We start from the raw sequence: 16,641 nt of genomic DNA on the forward strand, positions 1-16,641 counted from the left end.
CTCTCACTGAACTTCTCGGGTTACTGTCTGGTTAGTAGCGTGTTCAGGCATACTTCGTCGCCATAGTTGTATCATCGTAATGATCAGAAACGTTTTCCCTGTTTGCTTCAACTACCAACCATTTGCAAGTTCAAAGGTGCCCGAATTGCATTTAAACTCAAGCCCGGCAAGGGCCATTATTTTCCTGGAGCCGATGTCACACATCTGATGGGTGTGGAAGCGAACTCCCAGGTGTACTTTGTGTTTTCCTCCTTTGCAGGTCAGAAAGATGATTTTCTGAAGTATTTTAGTGCAGTTTATACTGGTTCCATGGAGGTCCGTCCTTAATGCTGAGACTGAGCAAAGGCATGGTTAGTTCAGCAACCTGAGTCCTTCTAAAACTACCGAAGTAGCCTTCCTGCAGGATGGGCCAGGTGGCCGGCGGCACGAGCTTCAGCGCCTTGTTCCTGAACATGGCCGCCACCGACAGCACGCCCCCGAGGGCTTGACAGCCAGGGGCTCCTTGGTGGGCGAGCCCGGCCCCAAACAGCATTACCTGTTGCTCCCACACCGGCTCTGGTGAGGTGCCAGGCAGTCAGGTTCGCCCAGGATATTCTGAGTGCTCGAAACCCTCACTCCCCAGGGCCTCTCTTCACAGGCCTTCCCCCAGCAGGATCCGCAGGAAGGGCCTGCACGCCTTGCTCAAAATGGTTCCGCTTGCTGGCAGTGTTGCTCCAGAAATGCCAGCCACCCTCTGGAGCTCGGCGCCTCCCTCCGCCCTTTGCGTGTTCAGAAAGGCCCATGGTAGCCAAAAACACCTTCCAAACTCTGCCAGCTGGGTTGGCTCCACTGGAATGTTGGGGAAAGACCCGTGTCCTCTTTCGTGGGCTCTCCTGTGCTGGAAGACCATAGGGAAAAGGGCATCCAGAGGAGCCGTCCACCTCTTGGTCCACGTCCACAGCAGTCTCTGGGACTCTGAGGCGAGTGGCCTGGCCGCTGCCTCCTGGGGAGACCGGGAAGTGATGGATTCTGTCACTTTGTTGTTACTGATGAGGGTTAGGATCAGAATTACCTGGATGATTCACGAATTAGTGTTTGGTTGAAAACCCTTGCCTCGTGGAATACATCCAGGTTCTAGCCGTGCATCGTAGTGTGTGCTCCTGTCATAATGGGTCCTTTTGCAATAGGTGTAGACATTGGTCCCCACAGAGCACTCTTACTTAAGTGGCTCCGTCCACTTTGGTAACTTGTTTCTAGCTAGGTGACTGAGTGTGCTGAACAAACCCTAGACTTATGTCATGTGTCCCTTCTGCCAGGACACTCATCCCTCATGGGAATCAATTAAGTGCTGAGCGGGAGATCGTTTGTGTATCTGTACATGCAGGGCTAACAGGTTATTCTTTTCGGAAACCTCAGGGCCGGTAGTGTAAGTGAGCAGAAAAGGGCATCGGTATGTTAGACCGCAGCCTCAGTCCACAACACTGAGTCTAAATGGTTACAGTGAGTTACATCACAGTGGGTTTGCAGTATAAGGTCCAGACCATCTAGACATTTATGCTGACTTCTCCTAGGGGTAGGTAGTGTGGTTTGATCGGGTGTTTTGGTTTGTTTTCTCCTAATGGGACTTTGTGGTGACTGGTGTGTTTTTTGTTTTTGTTGGTTACTTATCGTTTTCAAGCCGAATTCTTCCTGAAGGATATTGATCTGCATCTGTGGCAAAGGTATTCAACGGTATTTTCTTTCCTCTTCAGGTCGCGGTTTGCTAAAATAATGAAAGAGAGTGATCAACGGCTCATATGTTGCCTTGGTGTGGAGCCAGCGTTGAGGCACAGACGAAGAGCAGACACTGATTTCAGACGTCTCATAGGTACGTAACACAGCCCTCAGTTGTGCTTTGGTTCCGTTACCCGCTTCTGAACAGTAGGCACCTCTCTCAGGGCAGGTCTCTCACTGAACTTCTCGGGTTACTGTCTGGTTAGTAACGTGTTCAGGCATACTTCGTCGCCATAGTTGTATCATCGTATTGATCAGAAACGTTTTCCCTGTTTGCTTCAACTATCAACCATTTGCAAGTTCAAAGGTGCCCGAATTCCATTTAAACTCAAGCCCGGCAAGGGCCATTATTTTCCTGGAGCCGATGTCACACATCAGATGGGTGTGGAAGCGAAATCCCAGGTGTACTTTGTGTTTTCCTCTTTTGCAGGTCAGAAAGATGATTTTCTGAAGTATTTTAGTGCAGTTTATACTGGTTCCATGGAGGTCTGTCCTTAATGCTGAGACTGAGCAAAGGCATGGTTAGTTCAGCAACCTGAGTCCTTCTAAACCTACCAAAGTAGCCTTCCTGCAGGATGGGCCAGGTGGCCGGCGGCAGGAGCTTCAGCGCCTTGTTCCTGAACATGGCCGCCACCGACAGCACGCCCCCGAGGGCTTGACAGCCAGGGGCTCCTTGGTGGGCGAGCCTGGCCCCAAACAGCACTACCTGTTGCTCCCACACCGGCTCTGGTGAGGTGCCAGGCAGTCAGGTTCGCCCAGGATCTTCTGAGTGCTCGAAACCCTCACTCCCCAGGGCCTCTCTTCACAGGCCTTCCCCCAGCAGGATCCGCAGGAAGGGCCTGCACGCCTTGCTCAAAATGGTTCCGCTTGCTGGCAGTGTTGCTCCAGAAATGCCAGCCACCCTCTGGAGCTCGGCGCCTCCCTCCGCCCTTTGCGTGTTCAGAAAGGCCCATGGTAGCCAAAAACACCTTCCAAACTCTGCCAGCTGGGTTGGCTCCACTGGAATGTTGGGGAAATACCTGTGTCCTTTTTCGGGGGCTCTCCTGGGCTGGAAGACCATAGGGAGAAGGGCATCCAGAGGAGCCGTCCAACTCTGGGTCCACGTCCACAGCAGCCTCTGGAACTCTGAGGCGAGTGGCCTGGCCGCTGCCTCCTGGGGAGACCGGGAAGTGATGGATTCTGTCACTTTGTTGTTACTGATGAGGGTTAGGATCAGAATTACCTGGATGATTCACGAATTAGGGTTTGGTTGAAAACCCTTGCCACGTGGAATACATCCAGGTTCTAGCCGTGCATCGTAGTGTGTGCTCCTGTCATAATGGGTCCTTTTGCAATAGGTGTAGACATTGGTCCCCAAAGAGCACTCTTAGTTAAGTGGCTCCGTGCACTTTGGTAACTTGTTTCTAGCTAGGTGACTGAGTGTGCTGAACAAACCCTAGACTTATGTCATGTGTCCCTTCTGCCAGGACACTCATCCCTCATGGGAATCAATTAAGTGCTGAGCGGGAGAACGTTTGTGTATCTGTGCATGCAGGGCTAACAGGTTATTCTTTTCGGAAACCTCAGGGCCGGTAGTGTAGGTGAGCAGAAAAGGGCATCGGTATGTTAGACCGCAGCCTCAGTCCACAACACTGAGTCTAAATGGTTACAGTGAGTTACATCACAGTGGGTTTGCAGTATAAGGTCCAGACCATCTAGACATTTATGCTGACTTCTCCTAGGGGTAGGTAGTGTGGTTTGATCGGGTGTTTTGGTTTGTTTTCTCTTAATGGGACTTTGTGGTGACTGGTGTGTTTTTTGTTTTCGTGGGCTACTTATCGTTTTCAAACCGAATTCTTCCTGAAGGATATTGATCTTCTTCTGTGGCAAAGGTATTCAACGGTATTTTCTTTCCTCTTCAGGTCGCGGTTTCCTAAAATAATGAAAGAGAGTGATCCACGGCTCATTTGTTGCCTTGGTGTGGAGCCAGCGTTGAGGCACAGACGAAGAGCAGACACTGATTTCAGACGTCTCATAGGTACGTAACACAGCCCTCAGTTGTGCTTTGGTTCCGTTACCCGCTTCTGAACAGTAGGCACCTCTCTCGGGGCGGGTCTCTCACCGAACTTCTCGGGTTACTGTCTGGTTACTAGCGTGTTCAGGCATTGTTCGTCGCCACAGTTGTATCATCGTAATGGTCAGAAACGTTTTCCCTGTTTGCTTCAACTATCAACCATTTGCAAGTTCAAAGGTGCCCGAATTCCATTTAAGCTCAAGCCCGGCAAGGGCCATTATTTTCCTGGAGCCGATGTCACACATCTGATGGTTGTGGAAGAGAACTCCCAGATGTACTTTGTGTTTTCCTCCTTTGCAGGTCAGAAAGATGATTTTATGAAGTATTTTAGTGCAGTTTATACTGGTTCCATGGAGGTCTGTCCTTAATGCTGAGACTGAGCAACCTTCCTGCAGGATGGGCCAGGTGGCCGGTGGCAGGAGCTTCAGGGCCTTGTTCCTGAACATGGCCGCCACCGACACCACGCCCCCGAGGGCTTGACAGCCAGGGGCTCCTCGTTGGGCGAGCCCGGCCCCAAACAGCACTACCTGTTGCTCCCACACCGGCTCTGGTGAGGTGCCAGGCAGTCAGGTTCGCCCAGGATCTTCTGAGTGCTCGAAACCCTCACTCCCCAGGGCCTCTCTTCACAGGCCTTCCCCCAGCAGGATCCGCAGGAAGGGCCTGCACGCCTTGCTCAAAATGGTTCCGCTTGCTGGCAGTGTTGCTCCAGAAATGCCAGCCACCCTCTGGAGCTGGGCGCCTCCCTCCACCCTTTGCGTGTTCAGAAAGGCCCATGGTAGCCAAAAACACCTTCCAAACTCTGCCAGCTGGGTTGGCTCCACTGGAATGTTGGGGAAAGACCCGTGTCCTCTTTCGGGGGCTCTCCTGGGCTGGAAGACCATAGGGAAAAGGGCATCCAGAGGAGCCGTCCAACTCTGGGTCCACGTCCACAGCAGTCTCTGGGACTCTGAGGCGAGTGGCCTGGCCGCTGCCTCCTGGGGAGACCGGGAAGTGATGGATTCTGTCACTTTGTTGTTACTGATGAGGGTTAGGATCAGAATTACCTGGATGATTCACGAATTAGGGTTTGGTTGAAAACCCTTGCCACGTGGAATACATCCAGGTTCTAGCCGTGCATCGTAGTGTGTGCTCCTGTCATAATGGGTCCTTTTGCAATAGGTGTAGACATTGGTCCCCACAGAGCACTCTTACTTAAGTGGCTCCGTCCACTTTGGTAACTTGTTTCTAGCTAGGTGACTGAGTGTGCTGAACAAACCCTAGACTTATGTCATGTGTCCCTTCTGCCAGGACACTCATCCCTCATGGGAATCAATTAAGTGCTGAGCGGGAGAACGTTTGTGTATCTGTGCATGCAGGGCTAACAGGTTATTCTTTTCGGAAACCTCAGGGCCGGTAGTGTAGGTGAGCAGAAAAGGGCATCGGTATGTTAGACCGCAGCCTCAGTCCACAACACTGAGTCTAAATGGTTACAGTGAGTTACATCACAGTGGGTTTGCAGTATAAGGTCCAGACCATCTAGACATTTATGCTGACTTCTCCTAGGGGTAGGTAGTGTGGTTTGATCGGGTGTTTTGGTTTGTTTTCTCTTAATGGGACTTTGTGGTGACTGGTGTGTTTTTTGTTTTCATTGGTTACTTATCGTTTTCAAGCCGAATTCTTCCTGAAGGATATTGATCTGCATCTGTGGCAAAGGTATTCAACGGTATTTTGTTTCCTCTTCAGGTCGCGGTTTGCTAAAATAATGAAAGAGAGTGATCAACGGCTCATATGTTGCCTTGGTGTGGAGCCAGCGTTGAGGCACAGACGAAGAGCAGACACTGATTTCAGACGTCTCATAGGTACGTAACACAGCCCTCAGTTGTGCTTTGGTTCCGTTACCCGCTTCTGAACAGTAGGCACCTCTCTCAGGGCAGGTCTCTCACTGAACTTCTCGGGTTACTGTCTGGTTAGTAGCGTGTTCAGGCATACTTCGTCGCCATAGTTGTATCATCGTATTGATCAGAAACGTTTTCCCTGTTTGCTTCAACTATCAACCATTTGCAAGTTCAAAGGTGCCCGAATTCCATTTAAACTCAAGCCCGGCAAGGGCCATTATTTTCCTGGAGCCGATGTCACACATCTGATGGGTGTGGAAGCGAAATCCCAGGTGTACTTTGTGTTTTCCTCTTTTGCAGGTCAGAAAGATGATTTTCTGAAGTATTTTAGTGCAGTTTATACTGGTTCCATGGAGGTCCGTCCTTAATGCTGAGACTGAGCAAAGGCATGGTTAGTTCAGCAACCTGAGTCCTTCTAAACCTACCAAAGTAGCCTTCCTGCAGGATGGGCCAGGTGGCCGGCGGCAGGAGCTTCAGCGCCTTGTTCCTGAACATGGCCGCCACCGACAGCACGCCCCCGAGGGCTTGACAGCCAGGGGCTCCTTGGTGGGCGAGCCCGGCCCCAAACAGCACTACCTGTTGCTCCCACACCGGCTCTGGTGAGGTGCCAGGCAGTCAGGTTCGCCCAGGATCTTCTGAGTGCTCGAAACCCTCACTCCCCAGGGCCTCTCTTCACAGGCCTTCCCCCAGCAGGATCCGCAGGAAGGGCCTGCACGCCTTGCTCAAAATGGTTCCGCTTGCTGGCAGTGTTGCTCCAGAAATGCCAGCCACCCTCTGGAGCTGGGCGCCTCCCTCCGCCCTTTGCGTGTTCAGAAAGGCCCATGGTAGCCAAAAACACCTTCCAAACTCTGCCAGCTGGGTTGGCTCCACTGGAATGTTGGGGAAAGACCCGTGTCCTCTTTCGGGGGCTCTCCTGGGCTGGAAGACCATAGGGAAAAGGGCATCCAGAGGAGCCGTCCAACTCTGGGTCCACGTCCACAGCAGTCTCTGGGACTCTGAGGCGAGTGGCCTGGCCGCTGCCTCCTGGGGAGACCGGGAAGTGATGGATTCTGTCACTTTGTTGTTACTGATGAGGGTTAGGATCAGAATTACCTGGATGATTCACGAATTAGGGTTTGGTTGAAAACCCTTGCCTCGTGGAATACATCCAGGTTCTAGCCGTGCATCGTAGTGTGTGCTCCTGTCATAATGGGTCCTTTTGCAATAGGTGTAGACATTGGTCCCCACAGAGCACTCTTACTTAAGTGGCTCCGTCCACTTTGGTAACTTGTTTCTAGCTAGGTGACTGAGTGTGCTGAACAAACCCTAGACTTATGTCATGTGTCCCTTCTGCCAGGACACTCATCCCTCATGGGAATCAATTAAGTGCTGAGCGGGAGAACGTTTGTGTATCTGTGCATGCAGGGCTAACAGGTTATTCTTTTCGGAAACCTCAGGGCCGGTAGTGTAGGTGAGCAGAAAAGGGCATCGGTATGTTAGACCGCAGCCTCAGTCCACAACACTGAGTCTAAATGGTTACAGTGAGTTACATCACAGTGGGTTTGCAGTATAAGGTCCAGACCATCTAGACATTTATGCTGACTTCTCCTAGGGGTAGGTAGTGTGGTTTGATCGGGTGTTTTGGTTTGTTTTCTCTTAATGGGACTTTGTGGTGACTGGTGTGTTTTTTGTTTTCGTTGGTTACTTATCGTTTTCAAGCCGAATTCTTCCTGAAGGATATTGATCTGCATCTGTGGCAAAGGTATTCAACGGTATTTTGTTTCCTCTTCAGGTCGCGGTTTGCTAAAATAATGAAAGAGAGTGATCAACGGCTCATATGTTGCCTTGGTGTGGAGCCAGCGTTGAGGCACAGACGAAGAGCAGACACTGATTTCAGACGTCTCATAGGTACGTAACACAGCCCTCAGTTGTGCTTTGGTTCCGTTACCCGCTTCTGTACAGTAGGCACCTCTCTCAGGGCAGGTCTCTCACTGAACTTCTCGGGTTACTGTCTGGTTAGTAGCGTGTTCAGGCATACTTCGTCGCCATAGTTGTATCATCGTATTGATCAGAAACGTTTTCCCTGTTTGCTTCAACTATCAACCATTTGCAAGTTCAAAGGTGCCCGAATTGCATTTAAACTCAAGCCTGGCAAGGGCCATTATTTTCCTGGAGCCGATGTCACACATCTGATGGGTGTGGAAGCGAAATCCCAGGTGTACTTTGTGTTTTCCTCTTTTGCAGGTCAGAAAGATGATTTTCTGAAGTATTTTAGTGCAGTTTATACTGGTTCCATGGAGGTCCGTCCTTAATGCTGAGACTGAGCAAAGGCATGGTTAGTTCAGCAACCTGAGTCCTTCTAAACCTACCAAAGTAGCCTTCCTGCAGGATGGGCCAGGTGGCCGGCGGCAGGAGCTTCAGCGCCTTGTTCCTGAACATGGCCGCCACGGATAGCACGCCCCCGAGGGCTTGACAGCCAGGGGCTCCTTGGTGGGCGAGCCCGGCCCCAAACAGCACTACCTGTTGCTCCCACACCGGCTCTGGTGAGGTGCCAGGCAGTCAGGTTCGCCCAGGATCTTCTGAGTGCTCGAAACCCTCACTCCCCAGGGCCTCTCTTCACAGGCCTTCCCCCAGCAGGATCCGCAGGAAGGGCCTGCACGCCTTACTCAAAATGGTTCCGCTTGCTGGCAGTGTTGCTCCAGAAATGCCAGCCACCCTCTGGAGCTGGGCGCCTCCCTCCGCCCTTTGCGTGTTCAGAAAGGCCCATGGTAGCCAAAAACACCTTCCAAACTCTGCCAGCTGGGTTGGCTCCACTGGAATGTTGGGGAAAGACCCGTGTCCTCTTTCGGGGGCTCTCCTGGGCTGGAAGACCATAGGGAGAAGGGCATCCAGAGGAGCCGTCCAGCTCTGGGTCCACGTCCACAGCAGTCTCTGGGACTCTGAGGCGAGTGGCCTGGCCGCTGCCTCCTGGGGAGACCGGGAAGTGATGGATTCTGTCACTTTGTTGTTACTGATGAGGGTTAGGATCAGAATTACCTGGATGATTCACGAATTAGGGTTTGGTTGAAAACCCTTGCCTCGTGGAATACATCCAGGTTCTAGCCGTGCATCGTAGTGTGTGCTCCTGTCATAATGGGTCCTTTTGCAATAGGTGTAGACATTGGTCCCCACAGAGCACTCTTACTTAAGTGGCTCCGTCCACTTTGGTAACTTGTTTCTAGCTAGGTGACTGAGTGTGCTGAACAAACCCTAGACTTATGTCATGTGTCCCTTCTGCCAGGACACTCATCCCTCATGGGAATCAATTAAGTGCTGAGCGGGAGAACGTTTGTGTATCTGTACATGCAGGGCTAACAGGTTATTCTTTTCGGAAACCTCAGGGCCGGTAGTGTAGGTGAGCAGAAAAGGGCATCGGTATGTTAGACCGCAGCCTCAGTCCACAACACTGAGTCTAAATGGTTACAGTGAGTTACATCACAGTGGGTTTGCAGTATAAGGTCCAGACCATCTAGACATTTATGCTGACTTCTCCTAGGGGTAGGTAGTGTGGTTTGATCGGGTGTTTTGGTTTGTTTTCTCCTAATGGGACTTTGTGGTGACTGGTGTGTTTTTTGTTTTCGTTGGTTACTTATCGTTTTGAAGCCGAATTCTTCCTGAAGGATATTGATCTGCATCTGTGGCAAAGGTATTCAACGGTATTTTCTTTCCTCTTCAGGTCGCGGTTTGCTAAAATAATGAAAGAGAGTGATCAACGGCTCATATGTTGCCTTGGTGTGGAGCCAGCGTTGAGGCACAGACGAAGAGCAGACACTGATTTCAGACGTCTCATAGGTACGTAACACAGCCCTCATTGTGCTTTGGTTCCGTTACCCGCTTCTGAACAGTAGGCACCTCTCTCAGGGCAGGTCTCTCACTGAACTTTTCGGGTTACTGTCTGGTTAGTAGCGTGTTCAGGCATACTTCGTCGCCATAGTTGTATCATCGTAATGATCAGAAACGTTTTCCCTGTTTGCTTCAACTACCAACCCTTTGCAAGTTCAAAGGTGCCCGAATTGCATTTAAACTCAAGCCCGGCAAGGGCCATTATTTTCCTGGAGCCGATGTCACACATCTGATGGGTGTGGAAGCGAACTCCCAGGTGTACTTTGTGTTTTCCTCCTTTGCAGGTCAGAAAGATGATTTTCTGAAGTATTTTAGTGCAGTTTATACTGGTTCCATGGAGGTCCGTCCTTAATGCTGAGACTGAGCAAAGGCATGGTTAGTTCAGCAACCTGAGTCCTTCTAAACCTACCAAAGTAGCCTTCCTGCAGGATGGGCCAGGTGGCCGGCGGCAGGAGCTTCAGCGCCTTGTTCCTGAACATGGCCGCCACCGACAGCACGCCCCCGAGGGCTTGACAGCCAGGGGCTCCTTGGTGGGCGAGCCCGGCCCCAAACAGCACTACCTGTTGCTCCCACACCGGCTCTGGTGAGGTGCCAGGCAGTCAGGTTCGCCCAGGATCTTCTGAGTGCTCGAAACCCTCACTCCCCAGGGCCTCTCTTCACAGGCTTTCCCCCAGCAGGATCCGCAGGAAGGGCCTGCACGCCTTGCTCAAAATGGTTCCGCTTGCTGGCAGTGTTGCTCCAGAAATGCCAGCCACCCTCTGGAGCTGGGCGCCTCCCTCCGCCCTTTGCGTGTTCAGAAAGGCCCATGGTAGCCAAAAACACCTTCCAAACTCTGCCAGCTGGGTTGGCTCCACTGGAATGTTGGGGAAAGACCTGTGTCCTCTTTCGGGGGCTCTCCAGGGCTGGAAGACCATAGGGAGAAGGGCATCCAGAGGAGCCGTCCAGCTCTGGGTCCACGTCCACAGCAGTCTCTGGGACTCTGAGGCGAGTGGCCTGGCTGCTGCCTCCTGGGGAGACCGGGAAGTGATGGATTCTGTCACTTTGTTGTTACTGATGAGGGTTAGGATCAGAATTACCTGGATGATTCACGAATTAGGGTTTGGTTGAAAACCCTTGCCACGTGGAATACATCCAGGTTCTAGCCGTGCATCGTAGTGTGTGCTCCTGTCATAATGGGTCCTTTTGCAATAGGTGTAGACATTGGTCCCCACAGAGCACTCTTACTTAAGTGGCTCCGTCCACTTTGGTAACTTGTTTCTAGCTAGGTGACTGAGTGTGCTGAACAAACCCTAGACTTATGTCATGTGTCCCTTCTGCCAGGACACTCATCCCTCATGGGAATCAATTAAGTGCTGAGCGGGAGAACGTTTGTGTATCTGTGCATGCAGGGCTAACAGGTTATTCTTTTCGGAAACCTCAGGGCCGGTAGTGTAGGTGAGCAGAAAAGGGCATCGGTATGTTAGACCGCAGCCTCAGTCCACAACACTGAGTCTAAATGGTTACAGTGAGTTACATCACAGTGGGTTTGCAGTATAAGGTCCAGACCATCTAGACATTTATGCTGACTTCTCCTAGGGGTAGGTAGTGTGGTTTGATCGGGTGTTTTGGTTTGTTTTCTCTTAATGGGACTTTGTGGTGACTGGTGTGTTTTTTGTTTTCGTTGGTTACTTATCGTTTTGAAGCCGAATTCTTCCTGAAGGATATTGATCTGCATCTGTGGCAAAGGTATTCAACGGTATTTTCTTTCCTCTTCAGGTCGCGGTTTCCTAAAATAATGAAAGAGAGTGATCAACGGCTCATATGTTGCCTTGGTGTGGAGCCACCGTTGAGGCACAGACGAAGAGCAGACACTGATTTCAGACGTCTCATAGGTACGTAACACAGCCCTCAGTTGTGCTTTGGTTCCGTTACCCGCTTCTGAACAGTAGGCACCTCTCTCAGGGCAGGTCTCTCACTGAACTTCTCGGGTTACTGTCTGGTTAGTAGCGTGTTCAGGCATACTTCGTCGCCATAGTTGTATCATCGTAATGATCAGAAACGTTTTCCCTGTTTGCTTCAACTACCAACCCTTTGCAAGTTCAAAGGTGCCCGAATTGCATTTAAACTCAAGCCCGGCAAGGGCCATTATTTTCCTGGAGCCGATGTCACACATCTGATGGGTGTGGAAGAGAACTCCCAGGTGTACTTTGTGTTTTCCTCCTTTGCAGGTCAGAAAGATGATTTTCTGAAGTATTTTAGTGCAGTTTATACTGGTTCCATGGAGGTCCGTCCTTAATGCTGAGACTGAGCAAAGGCATGGTTAGTTCAGCAACCTGAGTCCTTCTAAACCTACCGAAGTAGCCTTCCTGCAGGATGGGCCAGGTGGCCGGCGGCAGGAGCTTCAGCGCCTTGTTCCTGAACATGGCCGCCACCGACAGCACGCCCCCGAGGGCTTGACAGCCAGGGGCTCCTTGGTGGGCGAGCCCGGCCCCAAACAGCACTACCTGTTGCTCCCACACCGGCTCTGGTGAGGTGCCAGGCAGTCAGGTTCGCCCAGGATCTTCTGAGTGCTCGAAACCCTCACTCCCCAGGGCCTCTCTTCACAGGCCTTCCCCCAGCAGGATCCGCAGGAAGGGCCTGCACGCCTTGCTCAAAATGGTTCCGCTTGCTGGCAGTGTTGCTCCAGAAATGCCAGCCACCCTCTGGAGCTGGGCGCCTCCCTCCGCCCTTTGCGTGTTCAGAAAGGCCCATGGTAGCCAAAAACACCTTCCAAACACTGCCAGCTGGGTAGGCTCCACTGGAATGTTGGGGAAAGACCCGTGTCCTCTTTCGGGGGCTCTCCTGGGCTGGAAGACCATAGGGAAAAGGGCATCCAGAGGAGCCGTCCAACTCTGGGTCCACGTCCACAGCAGTCTCTGGGACTCTGAGGCGAGTGGCCTGGCCGCTGCCTCCTGGGGAGACCGGGAAGTGATGGATTCTGTCACTTTGTTGTTACTGATGAGGGTTAGGATCAGAATTACCTGGATGATTCACGAATTAGTGTTTGGTTGAAAACCCTTGCCTCGTGGAATACATCCAGGTTCTAGCCGTGCATCGTAGTGTGTGCTCCTGTCATAATGGGTCCTTTTGCAATAGGTGTAGACATTGGTCCCCACAGAGCACTCTTACTTAAGTGGCTCCGTCCACTTTGGTAACTTGTTTCTAGCTAGGTGACTGAGTGTGCTGAACAAACCCTAGACTTATGTCATGTGTCCCTTCTGCCAGGACACTCATCCCTCATGGGAATCAATTAAGTGCTGAGCGGGAGATCGTTTGTGTATCTGTACATGCAGGGCTAACAGGTTATTCTTTTCGGAAACCTCAGGGCCGGTAGTGTAAGTGAGCAGAAAAGGGCATCGGTATGTTAGACCGCAGCCTCAGTCCACAACACTGAGTCTAAATGGTTACAGTGAGTTACATCACAGTGGGTTTGCAGTATAAGGTCCAGACCATCTAGACATTTATGCTGACTTCTCCTAGGGGTAGGTAGTGTGGTTTGATCGGGTGTTTTGGTTTGTTTTCTCCTAATGGGACTTTGTGGTGACTGGTGTGTTTTTTGTTTTTGTTGGTTACTTATCGTTTTCAAGCCGAATTCTTCCTGAAGGATATTGATCTGCATCTGTGGCAAAGGTATTCAACGGTATTTTCTTTCCTCTTCAGGTCGCGGTTTGCTAAAATAATGAAAGAGAGTGATCAACGGCTCATATGTTGCCTTGGTGTGGAGCCAGCGTTGAGGCACAGACGAAGAGCAGACACTGATTTCAGACGTCTCATAGGTACGTAACACAGCCCTCAGTTGTGCTTTGGTTCCGTTACCCGCTTCTGAACAGTAGGCACCTCTCTCAGGGCAGGTCTCTCACTGAACTTCTCGGGTTACTGTCTGTTTAGTATCGTGTTCAGGCATACTTCGTCGCCATAGTTGTATCATCGTAATGATCAGAAACGTTTTCCCTGTTTGCTTCAACTACCAACCCTTTGCATGTTCAAAGGTGCCCGAATTGCATTTAAACTCAAGCCCGGCAAGGGCCATTATTTTCCTGGAGCCGATGTCACACATCTGATGGGTGTGGAAGCGAACTCCCAGGTGTACTTTGTGTTTTCCTCCTTTGCAGGTCAGAAAGATGATTTTCTGAAGTATTTTAGTGCAGTTTATACTGGTTCCATGGAGGTCCGTCCTTAGTGCTGACACTGAGCAAAGGCATGGTTAGTTCAGCAACCTGAGTCCTTCTAAACCTACCAAAGTAGCCTTCCTGCAGGATGGGCCAGGTGGCCGGCGGCAGGAGCTTCAGCGCCTTGTTCCTGAACATGGCCGCCACCGACAGCACGCCCCCGAGGGCTTGACAGCCAGGGGCTCCTTGGTGGGCGAGCCCGGCCCCAAACAGCACTACCTGTTGCTCCCACACCGGCTCTGGTGAGGTGCCAGGCAGTCAGGTTTGCCCAGGATCTTCTGAGTGCTCGAAACCCTCACTCCCCAGGGCCTCTCTTCACAGGCCTTCCCCCAGCAGGATCCGCAGGAAGGGCCTGCACGCCTTGCTCAAAATGGTTCCGCTTGCTGGCAGTGTTGCTCCAGAAATGCCAGCCACCCTCTGGAGCTGGGCGCCTCCCTCCGCCCTTTGCGTGTTCAGAAAGGCCCATGGTAGCCAAAAACACCTTCCAAACTCTGCCAGCTGGGTTGGCTCCACTGGAATGTTGGGGAAAGACCCGTGTCCTCTTTCGGGGGCTCTCCTGGGCTGGAAGACCATAGGGAGAAGGGCATCCAGAGGAGCCGTCCAGCTCTGGGTCCACGTCCACAGCAGTCTCTGGGACTCTGAGGCGAGTGGCCTGGCCGCTGCCTCCTGGGGAGACCGGGAAGTGATGGATTCTGTCACTTTGTTGTTACTGATGAGGGTTAGGATCAGAATTACCTGGATGATTCACGAATTAGGGTTTGGTTGAAAACCCTTGCCTCGTGGAATACATCCAGGTTCTAGCCGTGCATCGTAGTGTGTGCTCCTGTCATAATGGGTCCTTTTGCAATAGGTGTAGACATTGGTCCCCACAGAGCACTCTTACTTAAGTGGCTCCGTCCACTTTGGTAACTTGTTTCTAGCTAGGTGACTGAGTGTGCTGAACAAACCCTAGACTTATGTCATGTGTCCCTTCTGCCAGGACACTCATCCCTCATGGGAATCAATTAAGTGCTGAGCGGGAGAACGTTTGTGTATCTGTACATGCAGGGCTAACAGGTTATTCTTTTCGGAAACCTCAGGGCCGGTAGTGTAGGTGAGCAGAAAAGGGCATCGGTATGTTAGACCGCAGCCTCAGTCCACAACACTGAGTCTAAATGGTTACAGTGAGTTACATCACAGTGGGTTTGCAGTGTAATGTCCAGACCATCTAGACATTTATGCTGACTTCTCCTAGGGGTAGGTAGTGTGGTTTGATCGGGTGTTTTGGTTTGTTTTCTCCTAATGGGACTTTGTGGTGACTGGTGTGTTTTTTGTTTTTGTTGGTTACTTATCGTTTTCAAGCCGAATTCTTCCTGAAGGATATTGATCTGCATCTGTGGCAAAGGTATTCAACGGTATTTTCTTTCCTCTTCAGCTCGCGGTTTGCTAAAATAATGAAAGAGAGTGATCAACGGCTCATATGTTGCCTTGGTGTGGAGCCAGCGTTGAGGCACAGACGAAGAGCAGACACTGATTTCAGACGTCTCATAGGTACGTAACACAGCCCTCAGTTGTGCTTTGGTTCCGTTACCCGCTTCTGAACAGTAGGCACCTCTCTCAGGGCAGGTCTCTCACTGAACTTCTCGGGTTACTGTCTGGTTAGTAGCGTGTTCAGGCATACTTCGTCGCCATAGTTGTATCATCGTAATGATCAGAAACGTTTTCCCTGTTTGCTTCAACTACCAACCCTTTGCAAGTTCAAAGGTGCCCGAATTGCATTTAAACTCAAGCCCGGCAAGGGCCATTATTTTCCTGGAGCCGATGTCACACATCTGATGGGTGTGGAAGCGAACTCCCAGGTGTACTTTGTGTTTTCCTCCTTTGCAGGTCAGAAAGATGATTTTCTGAAGTATTTTAGTGCAGTTTATACTGGTTCCATGGAGGTCCGTCCTTAATGCTGAGACTGAGCAAAGGTATGGTTAGTGCAGCAACCTGAGTCCTTCTAAACCTACCAAAGTAGCCTTCCTGCAGGATGGGCCAGGTGGCCGGCGGCAGGAGCTTCAGCGCCTTGTTCCTGAACATGGCCGCCACGGACAGCACGCCCCCGAGGGCTTGACAGCCAGGGGCTCCTTGGTGGGCGAGCCCGGCCCCAAACAGCACTACCTGTTGCTCCCACACCGGCTCTGGTGAGGTGCCAGGCAGTCAGGTTCGCCCAGGATCTTCTGAGTGCCCGAAACCCTCACTCCCCAGGGCCTCTCTTCACAGGCCTTCCCCCAGCAGGATCCGCAGGAAGGGCCTGCACGCCTTGCTCAAAATGGTTCCGCTTGCTGGCAGTGTTGCTCCAGAAATGCCAGCCACCCTCTGGAGCTGGGCGCCTCCCTCCGCCCTTTGCGTGTTCAGAAAGGCCCATGGTAGCCAAAAACACCTTCCAAACACTGCCAGCTGGGTAGGCTCCACTGGAATGTTGGGGAAAGACCCGTGTCCTCTTTCGGGGGCTCTCCTGGGCTGGAAGACCATAGGGAAAAGGGCATCCAGAGGAGCCGTCCAACTCTGGGTCCACGTCCACAGCAGTCTCTGGGACTCTGAGGCGAGTGGCCTGGCCGCTGCCTCCTGGGGAGACCGGGAAGTGATGGATTCTGTCACTTTGTTGTTACTGATGAGGGTTAGGATCAGAATTACCTGGATGATTCACGAATTAGGGTTTGGTTGAAAACCCTTGCCACGTGGAATACATCCAGGTTCTAGCCGTGCATCGTAGTGTGTGCTCCTGTCATAATGGGTCCTTTTGCAATAGGTGTAGACATTGGTCCCCACAGAGCACTCTTACTTAAGTGGCTCCGTCCACTTTGGTAACTTGTTTCTAGCTAGGTGACTGAGTGTGCTGAACAAACCCTAGACTTATGTCATGTGTCCCTTCTGCCAGGACACTCATCCC

At 51.6% G+C, this 16,641-nt stretch overlaps 1 long non-coding RNA gene across 1 annotated transcript in view; it reads left to right on the plus strand.

The window, feature by feature from the left end:
- LOC145536425 (uncharacterized) overlaps nucleotides 1-16,641 on the plus strand; it is a 325,058-nt gene that overhangs the window by 147,560 nt on the left and 160,857 nt on the right. The window contains exons 79-86 of the long non-coding RNA XR_014075840.1: nucleotides 1,731-1,846; nucleotides 3,654-3,769; nucleotides 5,528-5,643; nucleotides 7,451-7,566; nucleotides 9,374-9,489; nucleotides 11,296-11,411; nucleotides 13,219-13,334; nucleotides 15,142-15,257. This is a non-coding gene — a long non-coding RNA (uncharacterized LOC145536425). The remainder of the gene's footprint in view (nucleotides 1-1,730; nucleotides 1,847-3,653; nucleotides 3,770-5,527; nucleotides 5,644-7,450; nucleotides 7,567-9,373; nucleotides 9,490-11,295; nucleotides 11,412-13,218; nucleotides 13,335-15,141; nucleotides 15,258-16,641) is intronic.

Source organism: Giraffa tippelskirchi, chromosome X (genome assembly GCF_054371585.1).
Source record: "Giraffa tippelskirchi isolate mGirTip1 chromosome X, T2T-mGirTip1v1.2.pri, whole genome shotgun sequence".
Lineage (NCBI taxonomy): Eukaryota > Metazoa > Chordata > Mammalia > Artiodactyla > Giraffidae > Giraffa > Giraffa tippelskirchi.